At 44.0% G+C, this 14,490-nt stretch overlaps 1 long non-coding RNA gene across 1 annotated transcript; it reads right to left on the reverse strand.

The window, feature by feature from the left end:
- Positions 1–1,915: 1,915 nt before the first annotated feature.
- On the reverse strand, positions 1,916–3,529 carry LOC137149316 (uncharacterized). The gene is made up of 2 exons (XR_010918743.1): positions 3,393–3,529; positions 1,916–2,209 (listed from the first exon to the last, which is right to left on the reverse strand). It is a non-coding gene; the product is annotated as an uncharacterized lncRNA (long non-coding RNA).
- Between the last annotated feature and the right edge of the window lie 10,961 nt (positions 3,530–14,490).

Here is a 14,490-nt window from a genome sequence, read left to right on the forward strand (position 1 = left end):
CTCTCAAAATTGTCAGCAGGGTGATGAACCCCCATAAGGACTACAGAAGAGCCTAGAATAAAGGGCACCATGTATAATATACAGGACACTGCAGCCTACATTTTCCAGAAGTGACTAGTGATTTTGGTGCCCAACTTGAGACACTTTAGAGGGACCCATCTTCAGACGGTGTGTGATCAGCACTTTGAGAACCTTTAAAGGGGGCTGACTTTTCAAACTGGGCACCCAAAAGTCACTAGTCACTTTCAAAATTCTTGCCCCCCTACAACCAACAGCCCATGGGTGCCTACATCACACAGTATATTGCTAATGTGCTTCTAAATAAGTGTCCGTGGATTGAAGGCTACCTAGCTCTCATTGTGTGCTAAGGTATACTCAGAACATCTTTTCCATGTGAAGGGCTCAAGCCATTTTAGTTTAATGTGGAGGGTGGCTTTATTTACCATGTATTGGGAAGTACATGATAGGGGATTTCTCTTTTATCAAGTCTGACGTATATGGGGTGGTTGCTTTCCTAAGGGATTTTAAGTTATTCTGCTATATATTATCTCTGCTTTATTCAAATGCCTTTTAAAGAGCAACAGTTGCCAGCAAAGACAAACCCTGGGAGAGAACTGCTCTTAGAGGCTGTTAAATTATATCGAAACAAAGCAGCAGGCACAACAACAATAAGCCATTTAAATGGAAGCTGCCATGGTTGCCAGAAAAGACATTACTGTAGCAGGACAACATTGCAAAGACTTTATTTTTTAAGCCTAATATAAACAACCTTTTAGAGCTCAACAGCTCTTTACAAGGCCGTCAAATTAGGGTAAAAGAAAAGCTGGAGCTACATAATTTTAAAGCCTTTCTAAAAAGCTAAGGGGAGTGTTCCGTTATTTGGTTGTACTCGCATCTGCCAGCCTTATCTTTGACCTGCAGCATGTGGTTGGTCACAGTTTGTGATGTCATAAAAAGACACCAGCCGACAAGAAACAACTGGGAAGGCCTCCTCTCCCGCCTTATGTCTAGACCATAGATTTACCGTGCCTCTGTAATGTGCGTGCATTACTGGTCCCCCTCGCTGCCATTCCACAGAGGATATGAGTTGACACAGCCACCGGTTGTAGTTGCTTGGCTGTTTAGCTCAAGTTGTAGGAGCTCATGTGCTGGACGTCTGTCCTTCCATCTCCAGTATATCAGCCAAGATGGCGGCTGATCACTGTGTGCTGCTGCTCGGATGGTTAACCCTTTCAGTACTTAACTGAATGCACCACAAATATTTTTAGTCAACTTCCATTTACAGTCCAGGGCGATGGGCTTGAGTGGGAAGAAGCTTAGATAGATGCTGTGAAGCCTGCATATTTCAAAGTTTAGGGGTATTCACATCCTGTGAGAGGGACTAGATCCTCGTGACTTCTGTTACGCAGATAAACCTCACAGCACTGGAGGATCGGGGCCTCTTTGGATTTTGTATTCCCCAATAGAACCACTGCAGGCTGTAGAACAGAGAAATATAAAATTCTCAGTCCAACAGCTCAATGTGTTTCATCAATGGCACTTTTAGTTAAAGTAAGCTTGACTTTCAAGTTGTAGCAGGATTTGTAAAATTTGTAAAATGACCCTTTAACGGAGATCTGCTTGCCATCCCAAAGAAATGTGTGGATTTAGCTTAATTGCTAGGACTGATAGAAGTGTGACGCTGAGTTAGCTGAGAATCTATTGCAAACAAGACTCCCAATTCAACCACCAAATTAAAGCTGAAAACAAAAGCATTCACCACACTTCCCACTGGCTGTCCGACACTGATTGCTAGCATTGTTCTTGTGGCTGTGCAAGTTGATGACAGCTGGGCTAGCACTCCAGGGACGTTTGGGCCAAATAATTGATTAGATCTATAATTACAATTTACTAATTTCTAGTCAAGAAAAGAGACTTCAATCCAAACTGCAGGTACTAGGAAGTACAATAACATTGCGTTTGCCTGTAATTCTCCAGCCAGGACTAGATTTGTGATTTGCAGGCACAAGCAATGTCAAGAAGCTCACACAGGGCCTGGAAACCAGGCTTTGAGTTGGTGCTTCTAGCTCCAGTTCCAGTGTTGGAAAAGAGGAAGTTGGCTCCCTTGGGAGTTCTGCTGTTAGAAGGAAGAAATCTGGTGGAATTTGCCCTCTTCTGTCGCTGGTTCTCCTGCCAGATGAGGTCTTGTGTCTGGTCCTCAAGTCACCTCCTGCATAGAAGAAGAGCTCAGATCTGCTTTCTAATTGTCAGACCTGTCCCCAACTTCTCCAGGGTACCAAACAAAGCAGCCAATAAACCCAGCAGACACAGAATGAGAGGATAAAAAAAAACCCACATGAACAATTTACAGCTGAGGTTAATGTCTCCCCAGGATGCCAGGGTTTAATGCAGTTTGGTGTATCCCAGCCTATGGTACTTGGCTGCTTTTAATTAAAAAAAAAATTAAAGGATTTATGCTGGGATTAAATGGGATAATTATTGATTGATCTCTGCCTTGTAAATTGAAAAGCATTTGGATTAATCAGTTTTTAAGTAAGAAATCACTCTGGTTTGGATAGGAAGCTGGGTTCAGCCCCTCAGTTCGCCTCTAGCGTGTTTTTCTTTCCTGCTGAAAGGAAAATATTTCTTTCAGCTTCTTCTCTTGCTATTTAGTCACCAGAGCTCAGAGGAAAGTAGATTCATGAAAACAGGCTCTGAGAAAACATCACGCATTTCAGGCATGGTTTGCAGCCATGCCATCTTTTACCGCCATTCCTGCAGGTCTGACTGACTCAGGGGCATCAGAGCAGGTCTGCTTGGGAGATCTCCTATCTGAGGAGACCTGAGATGCTGGGGATTTGGGAGGTGACCCCCTTCCTGCTGAGTCAGCACTGTAATAATGGGCCAGCATGGTGACAGGAGGCACTGTGCTGCTGTCTTTTAGATGAGACAAAGCAGAGGTCCTGAGCATTCATGCTCATTGGTGATCACAAGGACAATGTCAGATTAAGGGTGTCAAGCCTTATTTCTGACTAAATTCTAATGGGTTTGATACTCCCTCTGGTGACAAACTGTAGGAAGGCAGTTTGAGTGGATGTGGGGGGCACAAATGTGGGGGAGCAATATACTTCACTTCCCCAGAGCAGGAAGAGGCTCCTGGCCTACATAATGCACATTGACGTGCTCTGCAGTTGTGTTGGGGAGAAGTGGCATTAGGTTAGGATGGCCTTTCTGACCTTTTAAACTCTCAGTGAAGATAAGGGAGACTAGAGCTAGGAGGAACCCCCAAACTTTTCCCTATTGGAGATTTCAGAAGAAGGCCTCTTTCAAGACTTCTGTCAGAAACTGTGGTTTCTAAAGAAGATTTTAATCTCTGAATGAAATTTCCATCAGGTCAGTTTTTGGATCCTCACCTTCATTGAAGCCTGTCAGCCCTTCACTTTCTGGGTTTGCCCTCTCTTTCGGTCTCCTGGCTGTTTCCCTGGAAGCAGCCTGCTATAGGGATGTTGCCACCTTGCTATCCCAGGCCTTACTGCCTCCCTTTCCTTTGCTACCCTCTCCGCTTCATAGCAGGCCCTGTTTCCTTTATTGTTTGCAGCTGTGGGTGCCTGCCTTCATGATTGGCAGCTCTGGCAGCTGCTTGGTGTTGTGATCAAGCTCTGTGCTTGTAAACACGAAGGACTCTTCTCCCGCACCTCTGTCTATGTTCAGTATGGGATTTGTAGACCCCATTACACTCCACCACTGGAAAGAGTTGGAAAATAATAAGAATGAGTGTGGAAACCCCCTTCCCACAGGGGGAAGAGAGGAAGAGTTTAAAAAAAAAAATGGGGGGGGGGGGGGGAAGAGGAGGAAAATCCAAACCCAAAAGTTTGTTCCTCAGAAGAAATCAATGACATTTTAAGGAAGGAAAAACATTGTTTCAAAATGTAAATTCCAATCTCATCAAGTTTTGCCAACTGGAAAATAGAAACGTTTCCTCAAAATACACAGACCTCAGTTAAACCACATTTTCCCTCCCCATTGTGAGCCTCCCTCCCTGGGTACCCAACATAACTAGGTGAATAGGCAGGATAGTGGCAGATGAAAAGTTGACTGACAGATGCAGCATAATTCACATTGGAAGGAATAATCTGAACTCCTCATACATTGCTGGTTCTAAATTCACTGTTCAGGAGAAGCTGGGTATCCCTCTCAGCAACTCAATGAAAGCCTCTGCGCCATGCATAGCTATGTACAGTTAGCCCACGCTTTACGTATCCTGAAACGATGCCATTCTACAAGCCAGTGGTGTGGTCTCTATGGGAATAATGGGTTAAAAGGTGATATGGTAGAAAGGAAGGAGGTTCAGGGACAAATGAAAAAATAATTAGAGATTTAAAAGATAAGCTTGAGTGATTAGCATTTTGGGTGCCTTGATTTGCCTCAACTATACATAAGAACATAAAAACAGCCATACTGGGTCAGACGAATGGTCCATCTAGCCCAGTATCCTGTCTTCCAACAGTTCTGACATGGCACAGTGCCAGGTGCTTCAGAGGGAATGAAAAGAACAGGACAATTATCACGTGATCCATGCCCTGTCAGCCACTTCCAGCTTCTTGCAGTCAGAGCCGAGGGACACCCAGAGCATGGGGTTGCATCCCTGACCATCTTGGCTAATAGCCATTAATGGACCTAGCCTCCATGAACATATCTAATTATTTTTTGAAACCAGTTATACTTTTGGCCTTCACACCATTCCCTGGGAATGTGTTTTACAGGTTGAATATGTGTTGTGTGAAGAGGTACTTACTTTTGTTTGTTTTAAACCTTCTGCCTATTAATTTCATTGAGTGACCCTTGATTCTTGTGTTATGTGAAGGAGTAAATAACACTTCTTTATTCACTTTCTCCACACAATTCGTGATTGTATTGACCTCTATCATATCCCCCCTTAGTCATCTCTTTTCTAAGATGAACAGTCCCAGTATTTTTTAATCTGTCCTCATATGGAAGCTGTTCCATACCCTGAATCATTTTTGATGCTCTTCTCTGCAGTTTTTCCAATTCTAATACATCTTTTTTAAGATCTGCACCCAGTGTTAAAGTAGTGGGTGAACCATGGATTTATATAGTGGCATTATGATATTTTTTATCTTATTACCTATTGCTTTCCTAATGGTCCCTAACATTCTGCTAGCTTTTTGGACTACCATTGCACATTGAGCAGATGTTTTCAGAGAACTAGCCACGATAACTTCCTTGAGGGATAACAGCTAATTTAGACTCCATCATTTTATATGTATAGTTGGGATTATGTTTTCCTATGTGTACTACTTTGAATTTATCAATATTGAATTTTATCTGCAATTTTGTTGCCCAATCACCCAGCTTTGTCAATTCCTTTTGTAACTCTTCACAGTCAGCTTTGGACTTAACTTGCTTGAGTAATTTTGTATCATCTGCAAATTTTGCCACCTTTTTCCAGCTCATTTATGAATAAGGTGCCAGTGCAGATCCCCAGGGATACCACTATTTACCTCTCTCCACTCTGAAAAATGGATACCTAATAACTATGAATATAACTAACAACTATGTGGGTGAAACAAGATCATCACTATGCTTTGAATGAACCCAGACAGAAAAATGATAAAAGAAAAAAAAACCACGGTATCATCCATGAGCAAGCACTTTTCACAAAGCAATCACTTCACCTTGGACGTTTCAGTCTGCATCTTCAAAAGAAACCTGCACAAACTCTTCAAAAGATGAGCCTGGGAGCTTAAATTCATAACTTTGTTGGGCTCAATAAAGACGCTGGATTTATAGTTCATTACAGCAAGCTATAGCCCACCAAACCTCCTTTGTCCTACGATTGCAGCGATGTTAACTGTCCACTTCACCTTGAACAGTCTCTTACAACATGTTAACTCCTCATGCTAAACAATCTATTCCATATTGTGTGTAGCTGTGACACTCTGAGTACCTTTACCAGACCTGAAGAAGAGCATTATATAAGCTCAAAAGCTTGTCTAGCCAACAGAAGTTGGTCCAATAAAAGATATTACCTTGCCCACCTTCCTTCTCAACTTTATATAGTTAGTCAAAGGCTAGTGATTTTTGGATATTCATCTTAAAGGGGCCCAATTTTCAGAAAGTGCTGCACCATATGAATATTAGCCCCCTCTATGGTGTCTTATGCTGGGCACCCCAAAAGCAAGGCAGCTAAAAATCACTAATCATGTTTGACTATATACAGTTTAGAGAGGAAACTAATAGGTAATGAGGAGAGGCAGGGGCGTAGCAACGGGTGAGCCTGAGTGGGCCAGGGCCCACCTGCTTTGAAAGCAGGCCCACCCAAGCTCTGCTTAAACTACCCATGCAACTGGAACTTTCTCAGCTGGTGGCTCCCCGAACTTCCTGCATCCGGTCACGTGGTTGGAAGCAGGAAGTTCGGGAAGCGACTGGCTGAGAATCATTAAGCTGCCTGATGCTCCAGTTGCCTTTGGCAACTGTGCATTCAGTATGCACCCCCTTACCCTCCCTCAGCCAAGGGCAACTGTAGTGTCAGGCTTCCCGAGCTTCCCGCTTCTGGTCACGTGACCAGAAGCAGACAGTTCGGGTTTTGCAGCCAGTCCACCTGTGTCAGCCAGAGGCCTTGCCAGAAGATCACATCTGGCTACTCCCCTGGGGAGAAGTATAAGAAAATGAATGATTTAGAGATGATATGTTGGGAGCTCCTAAATTACCTTTCCTCAAAGAACACGACTACAATTAGTGTCATTAAAAGGCAAACTTAAAAAGTGATAAAAGCAACTTATTAAAAATCAAATGATGCTGACTCTAACTGTAGGACTCATTGCCATAAGATAGAGGCCAAGAAATTGTTGACAGAATTAAAAAATTACATGAATAGTGATAATTTCCAGAGTTATGCTAGATAGGATATATCTTTTTATAAGGAGTGCAAGATATGTTACAAGGCATGCACCAATCACGGAGTGCCTGGTGCCAGGAAGTTGCTTTATTCTACACTTAGCCATTATAGGGGTTTTCACCTATCTCTGAAGCATCTGGTATTGTTGGAGACAGGCACTGCTGAAAATCCCATCCCTTGAATAGATTAGTAGCACAAGTCAAGGGTACCACACTAGAAGGATTACTAGTGTAGTGGAACAGATTGAGTCATATGAACATGGCCAAGAACATGTTATTGCAGCTCTTTCTCCTCCTCCTAGGCCGGTACCTGGAGTGAAAACTGAAATCAAATGTAAGACTTATTTCTATAGATTGTCAAACAAGTGGATGGCTAGTAGCCAGGTATTACACAATAATGTAATTTTCTTTGTCTTGGCTTTTGGCTAGTGGTTCAGAGATTTCACACTATCATATATGTACAGTCTTTAAGGCCAGAAGGGCCCATCCTGATAATCTAATCTGATCTTCTGCATATTGCAGGCCACAGAATCTTGCCCACCCACTCCTGTCATAGAGCCCTAACCTCTGGCTGAGTTACTGAAGTCCTCAAATCATGGTTTAAAAACTTCAGATTACAGAGAATCCACCATTTACACTAGTTTAAAGCTGCAAGTGCCCTGTGCCCCATGCGGCAAAGGAAGGCGAACCCTCCTCCCCATCCCCCACAGGGTTTCTGCCAATTGGAGCTGGATGAAAATTCCTTCCTGACCCCAAATATGGTGTCAATTGCACCCTGAGTATTTTGGCAAGAGTCAACAGCCAAACACCTGGGAAAGAATTATCTGCAGTGACGTGGAGCCCGCCCCATCTAGTATCCCATCACCAGCCGTTGGGAATATTTGCTACAAGCTGTTACAGATTGGTACATGCCATTGTAGGCAGTTTCATCAGACCATCCCCTCCATAAACTTACCAAGTTCAGTCTTGAAACCTGTTTTTTTTTGTCCCCACTGCTCCCTTTGGAAGGTTGTTTCAGAACTTCACACCTCTGATGGCGGAAACCCTGATGATCATCATCATCTGTTGAAGCTGGATGTCCCTAAAAGCAGTACCCCCATTGCCCACAATTCAACAAGACACTTAGGCATATGCCTAGCTTTAAATAGTATGTGTGCCAGTGAAGTCAATGGAACTATTCATGTGCTCAAAGTATCTAAAGGTTAAGGACCATGCTGAACTGGGCCTTTAGGACCAAATCCTGAAGCTCTTTTTTAGACAGAACTCCACTGATTTCAAAGGGATTTTTTTAGACCTATTGGGAAACTTGCTGGTGTTGAAGGACTGAACAAGGACTGCTAGATGTGGCCCTTATTAGAGTAGTACTAAAATATTTACCTAGGAGTCCAAAAGTTTAAGAGCCAGTAAGATACCGGCAGTGTGGAGTCATATTTAACCTAGAGTAAGGCCAGGACAGGGGAAAGACAGGAAGTCCCATTCTATTTTGTAGAAGTTCTTATACTGTACTCATCACCACAGCATGATCAGTGCATTAAGCAACATGACTAACATCTGTCACTTGTTTGTTCTTTCATCCTCGCCCCAGGGGGAAGTGTGTGCAGTGGAGTGTTTTGTTTTGGAATTTTTTTTTTAAATGTTATACACGCACGTTGCTATATTAGAGAAAGCAAGGTCAAAGAAAGATGCCGTGCACTTGGCATGGAAGGTGATGCTGGCTGGCATGGTCCTTAGTGCCTGGGGGAGTTCACTCCAGTCTTGGACTGGCCCCGAGGACGTTCAGGCTCCCGCACCGAAAAACTTTTGCATCCTATTAGGGAGTTCCATTGTCCCAAAGAAACAAAGCTGTCAACCAGTCTTCACCCCACAGCTTTAGTCGATCTTCTACATACCCTGGGCCCAGGCCATGGAGCACCTTGAAGATAAGGCCTATGACCTTGAACTTGATTCAATACTCCCTGGGAAGCCAGTGTAGAGAGTAGAGGCTGGGTCTGATGTGCTTTCAGTATCCCCTGTTACTGAGGAAATGTGCTGCAATGTTCTGTACCAGTTGGAGTTTCCTAAGCACTGAAGCCTTTGTGGCCAGTTATATCCCATAGTTGTAGTCCAGGCAAGATATGATGAAAGCATGAATAATTGAGGCCAGGTCCTCACCTGCCAGGACAGGATGGAGTCTCCTAGCCCACTAGAGATGGTAAAAAGAATTCTTCACTGACACCAAGCACTTGCATAGCAGCATCCAAGAGCTTCAGTAGCCATCTCTGGAACACAAATAGGCTCCATCAACTACACCCTGGTGAAGCAATGGAAAGACTCTCAAAAGTCTCATCTTGGACACCTTGATGCTTTGTAGTCTTGGGATAAAAATGTATCCGGTTTAAGGGGATACAGAATTGGAGTTGAAATATTAACCCTTAGGCAGCCTGCAAATCCCTGTGATAAGCTGATGTGGAGAATGGCACAGAGGAAGCCATTTTCAGGGCACAACTAATTTTATTAGTACAACAGGAACTATGCTATATATTCCCAAGTGCTGCTAGCTAGTTACTTAGACATTTCTCATGTATATAGCGCTCCTATAACAAGCCCCAGGGCGGAGATTCTGTACCGCACCTCCGGGAATACAGAAGAGAAAGGTGTGGCCCACTGGGAATGGGACATTTAGGTGCCTTCAAGCTGCCTTTGCACCCTCCTCATTCCACCAGTGTAATTTATAGCCACTAGGAACTGCTCTAAATTCTGGTGCCTATCCTCACACTCACTCTGAGATACTTATGGTCTCCTGTGCAGTCAAGACTCCCCCCTAGTTTATGCTATGGGGACTTCCCTCCACCCTCTCCCTAATAGGACCCCCTCCTGCTCTGGCACACTCCCCATACGAGGACCTGCCTTGGGGGCCTGTGCTTGGAAGCCTATGGCTGTCCTACACAAGTGCATGCACTGAGGGAAGTTCTTCCCGGCAGGACTAGAAAGACAAGTTCTTACACGGGGGTGATGGGACTGATGTGGAATGTACCATTTTAAAAGTGTGGGTCTTGGATCAAAGCCAGCCTTAAGGAGTTAAGTGACGTTTCCTGAGAGCAAACACAAGACGGCTGGCATTAAGTAATATTTTCATTCCTTTAAGAGGAAAAAGAATCCCACCAAAGGAGATACTAAAATAGACATGCCAGAATTTCTGTCGCAGAACTGCCTAGAGGCTTGTACAGGTCAGGGCCCCATTACGCCAGGTATTTGCACTCCTGTATGGGAAACGACAGTCCCTGCCCCAAAGTGCTTATAAAGACAATAAAGTGATCTTTAATGGGTTTGTATTTTTTTCTCCCCTACTCAAGTTTCTTTATTCCTTTTCTCTCTTTTTTCCTTCTTTCCTCCCTCTGGAAACCCTTTACAGGCATCCCTGATCTCTTCCCCCAACTCTGATTCTGTCCCCTGTTCAGACTTAAAGAATCTCTATGTTGTGGGCCAGCTCCTTAGCTGGTATAAGTCAGTTTAGCACCATCAGTGTCAATGCAGCTGCACCAGTTCCCACCAGCTGAGAAGCTAGCCCTTTTCTGCTGCTCTCGTTCCTTTCTCCATTCCCAATTCCCTGGGTTTCTCTAGCCCTCTTGATTCTCATTCTCTCTCTCCTGTGGCCTATGTAGTTTGAAAGTGTGATGCCTTTTCTTCTGTGTGCTCTAAATTTCGGAGAATCCTGCCTGTGTGAAGAGAGCAGCCATTTTATTCTCAGAAGTGCTGTAACCCGAGTGGGCGAATTAACTTTTGCTCTATCTAAAATACAAGTCAGTTCCACTGAAATCGAGGCTGCCATACAAATAACCGTAACAGCCCCATGCTCCTGGCAGATGTTGGGATCTTTATGACTGGCTGGTTCTCTCTGCCCACCCCCCCAGACTCACATGCAGAGGGAGATCTTCAGAAACCGCAGGGAGGTGGAAGGGTTCTTTGGATTGCAGGATGGGGGAAAGAGAACCTCTTAAAGGAACAGCAGATGCTAATGCTAGTGGTGCAGCAGCAGTAGCAGCAGAGGGAGTTGTACAGGAGATTTTTTTGTCACCCCCTGGAGTCAGGCTCCCTATGCCTATAACTGCTGTTGCAGAAACCTTTCCCAGAAGGTTTTCAAGGCACCCGTGATTTTAGGTTTGCACACTTTGTTCTTTGGTTTCAGGCCCCTTGATCCCTGGCTGTAATTCCAGTGTTGTTAAGACAGTTCCGCCAGGCTCAATTCTGCAAAATTCCACCTAGTGACCAGCACGGTGCCTTCCAGTATAACTTCCATCAGCTGCATAGGAGTCACTCAGTGTTTTAAAAAGGGAATTACTGAAATGAATTCTACAATCCTAAGTGAGCTGCTTCATAATCCCTCAATCTGCTTCAGACTGTCTCATTTTAATACTATCTGCCAGGCACTTAAAAAAAAAATGGTTTTTTTAGCTTCTCGTCACATTTCACACACTGGAGTTTCCCAGCACTTAATCCCACTCTCACTAGTTCTAAATATTTGTTACATCGCTTTTAAAATATTTTGAATCACATCTGAAGTTTGCAGTGTGCTGCACATTCTGAAATTGGGCTTCTAGAGCAAGATCTCTTGAGTGACTGCTGAATCCAGATTTGTAATAGTAAACTGTGGATTTTAAAAAATCCCAACAGAAACTATGCCTGGTGTTCCTGGTGAAGCTCAGCATTCATGGCAAATTCTTATTCAAGGGAAAAAAATGTTCTGTCTCCTCTGTTGTGCAATCAATAGCTCTCCTAACCACAGTTTTAACATGCTCTGTGAAAGCCAATTGTGGTTATATAATACTGGCTCTGAAACAGATGCTACCATGTTAGGGCTGGGAGATTATAACTGGAATGCACAACTAATGGAAGCTTTCTGACAAATGCAGCCTTCCCTGCCAGCCAGATGAAAACAATGAGACAGTCATTCTGAACGGTCACACTCACTGTGCCTTTCCGGAAACTGAGAGGTATTTGTTCACTCTTCTCAGTGCACACCCTGACTTCAAATATTATGTGGCTTGGACCCAGTTTGATTTTTCTCACTCAAAATGGAAAGAGGTCTGTATCTCTTCTTGTGGAGAGAAACTAATCCTACAAAACGTTATGGCTGGTGGAAAAACTGGACTAGATTACTTTCAGAGACACAACCAGAAGTTAGCAAGAGTTATTCTGGACCAAGTTAGCTTCATTGATAGGCAGATGGAGGTGTGTTATGGGTTTGCGTTTTGGAACGGATGGACTGTGACAGTTGTACATCATCGCTGTGAGGAAGATGATATATAATGTCTAGAATGGGTTAGTGTATTCCTTTGGTTGAGGATCTGAGTGACTATTTCTTCATGTTCCTTTGTGATTTGCCACGTTCAGGATATCAAGTGTCCCATTACCTTTTTCAGTATCATGACTCTGCCGGGTGGCATGCACAGCCTCATGCCATCATAGAAAAGGAATCAGCCTTTATCGCTGTGTACCGACTGTCCCTAAGAGACATGCCGTAACTCCTAGATAGCGAAACACTATCTGAATAGCGAATGGACTGTGACTACGCCTGAGAAAATGTCCTGCACAGACATTAGCTTTTCCATTTGAAAGTATTTGTATTATGTGTCAGTTAGATGCCAACCAACTTCAGAGACTCATATGTATGGTAAGGGACAGTCCCCGCCACAGGGTGATTAAACTAAGTAGGCAGAAGCACAGCGAGGTGATGTGACTTTCCCCCAGGTTACAGAGCAGGTCAATGGCAAAGTCAGGACTAGAACACAGGGCACTGGCTTGGGAATATAGAGACCTATCCACTGGGCAATACCACCTCTCCTCTATGTTACCATTATAAAGTATTGCTCAATGCCCAAATCCACCCTGGCCCATAGGGAGGAATACAGGGGTTGCCAACAGGACTGCTGTCGCAGAGATGTTCTCATTGCAGTGTGGTGAGAATTATAAATCCAATTCCCTTCAGATTTGTAAAGATATTAAGTGTAGCTCCAGTGAAGTTACATTACTGTAAAGTGAGCATGGGAGGAAAATTGGGGCCTTATGTCTCTATGGGGCCCCAGGCACTCACCCTAGACAGCACTGCATTTTTCAAAGCCCTGTCACCTGTTGAGGTGCTGTTTTTTTTGGCAGGGGTAAGGAGGTGATCAAATTAAGGACCCAGGAACAAAATATAAGCAAGCAACTGCTGGCGATGCGTTGCAGAAACACTACCAGTGTTATTGTACTCGCTCAAACGTGTCTGTCACTGAGGCTCACATACAACATTTACAGATCATGTGTCGTATAAACCAAGTCAATCTAAGCCCAACCTGAAAAATCAAACAGGCCAGTTCCACATTCATCCCACCTGGGCAAGAGCCACTGGGAGAGAGGGTTACCCCAGACCCCGAAGAAGTGAGGCTTGTCTTCTGCCAGGCCCAGGCTGAGTCAGACCAGTGGGGTAAGAGGTTCCAGAGCCATGGCGCATCCCAGAGACCATCTGGGCCTCCTAGTAATGAGCAATGCAAACCTAGGGATGACTGAGCACATTCCATTTGACCTCAGCTGTTATGGAATCCTCTGTGTCCCTAGTTGGTATCAGAAGACCAAAAGTGACAGAATTTCAAGCCTATTAGTGTTGTGATACCCAACAAACTAGAGTTATAGTCTCCTTACATCTCAGTTCCAACTGAATACATTCCTCACTTTCTGTAAAAAGCTTTCAGTGCTGCTGTCATTAATTATTGTATGTATTTCAGAGGCTCCAACCAAGATCAGGGTCCCATTGTGCTAGGTGCTGTGCACACATTTTAAGCAGTATTCATTTTCCTAAAGCGCTTATATCTAATTGGAGAAGGAATGGAGCAGGGAGTAAACAACTGGCCCAAGGTCCCATAGTCTGTGGCAGAGCCAGGAATTGCATCCTGATCTCCTGATTTCCAGCCCAGTGCCTAAGCCACCAGACCATCCTTCTCCTGATAAACAGCTGCTGTAGCTATAGCCACCTCTGGGCTGGGATACATTCCAGTGATGACTGAAGTCAGTCAAGTATATTTTCTCCCCCCCACAGCACCACAGAGGCATGTTAGGAGGTTTAATAAAGGTTTGCAAAGTATTTTGCACGCCTAAAATGAACGCACTGATAGAAGGCAGAGCAATAGTATTACTGAAGTTTGGAAACCTGTGTAAAAAGGCTCATGAGGCTAAGAATTGTGTGTGAAACCCCCACACATCAAGAGAAGTTTATACTCCCTTGTGGTGGAGAATTTGTTATATCTTTGAGTGCCATCCTATTGCACATACAGCTAAACATCCTTCTTAATGGATGTGCTTTATTCCAAGTGGAGCAAGGTGTTAGATGCAGCTAATCTTTCTCTCATGCTATCCTTTCTGCCAACTTGGAAACTTGTTTGTTGTTAAAGAACAAGTCTCTCTATTAAATTCAATGCTAGTTTTCAACTACCCAGGTTCCAGCCATGAAGTTTCCCTTGCAAAAATATCAGGGGGCATGGTTCTATGATTGGCATACATGCCCCTTCATGGGGGCAGTCTTAACCTTGAACACAGCAGAAGTGGTGCAGTTTTGCTGCACAGAGATCGCACAATTCAGGC

Source organism: Emydura macquarii, unplaced genomic scaffold (genome assembly GCF_026122565.2).
Source record: "Emydura macquarii macquarii isolate MOO-44397 ecotype Brisbane River unplaced genomic scaffold, CSIRO-AGI_Emac_v2 contig_719, whole genome shotgun sequence".
NCBI classification, from domain to species: Eukaryota; Metazoa; Chordata; order Testudines; family Chelidae; genus Emydura; species Emydura macquarii.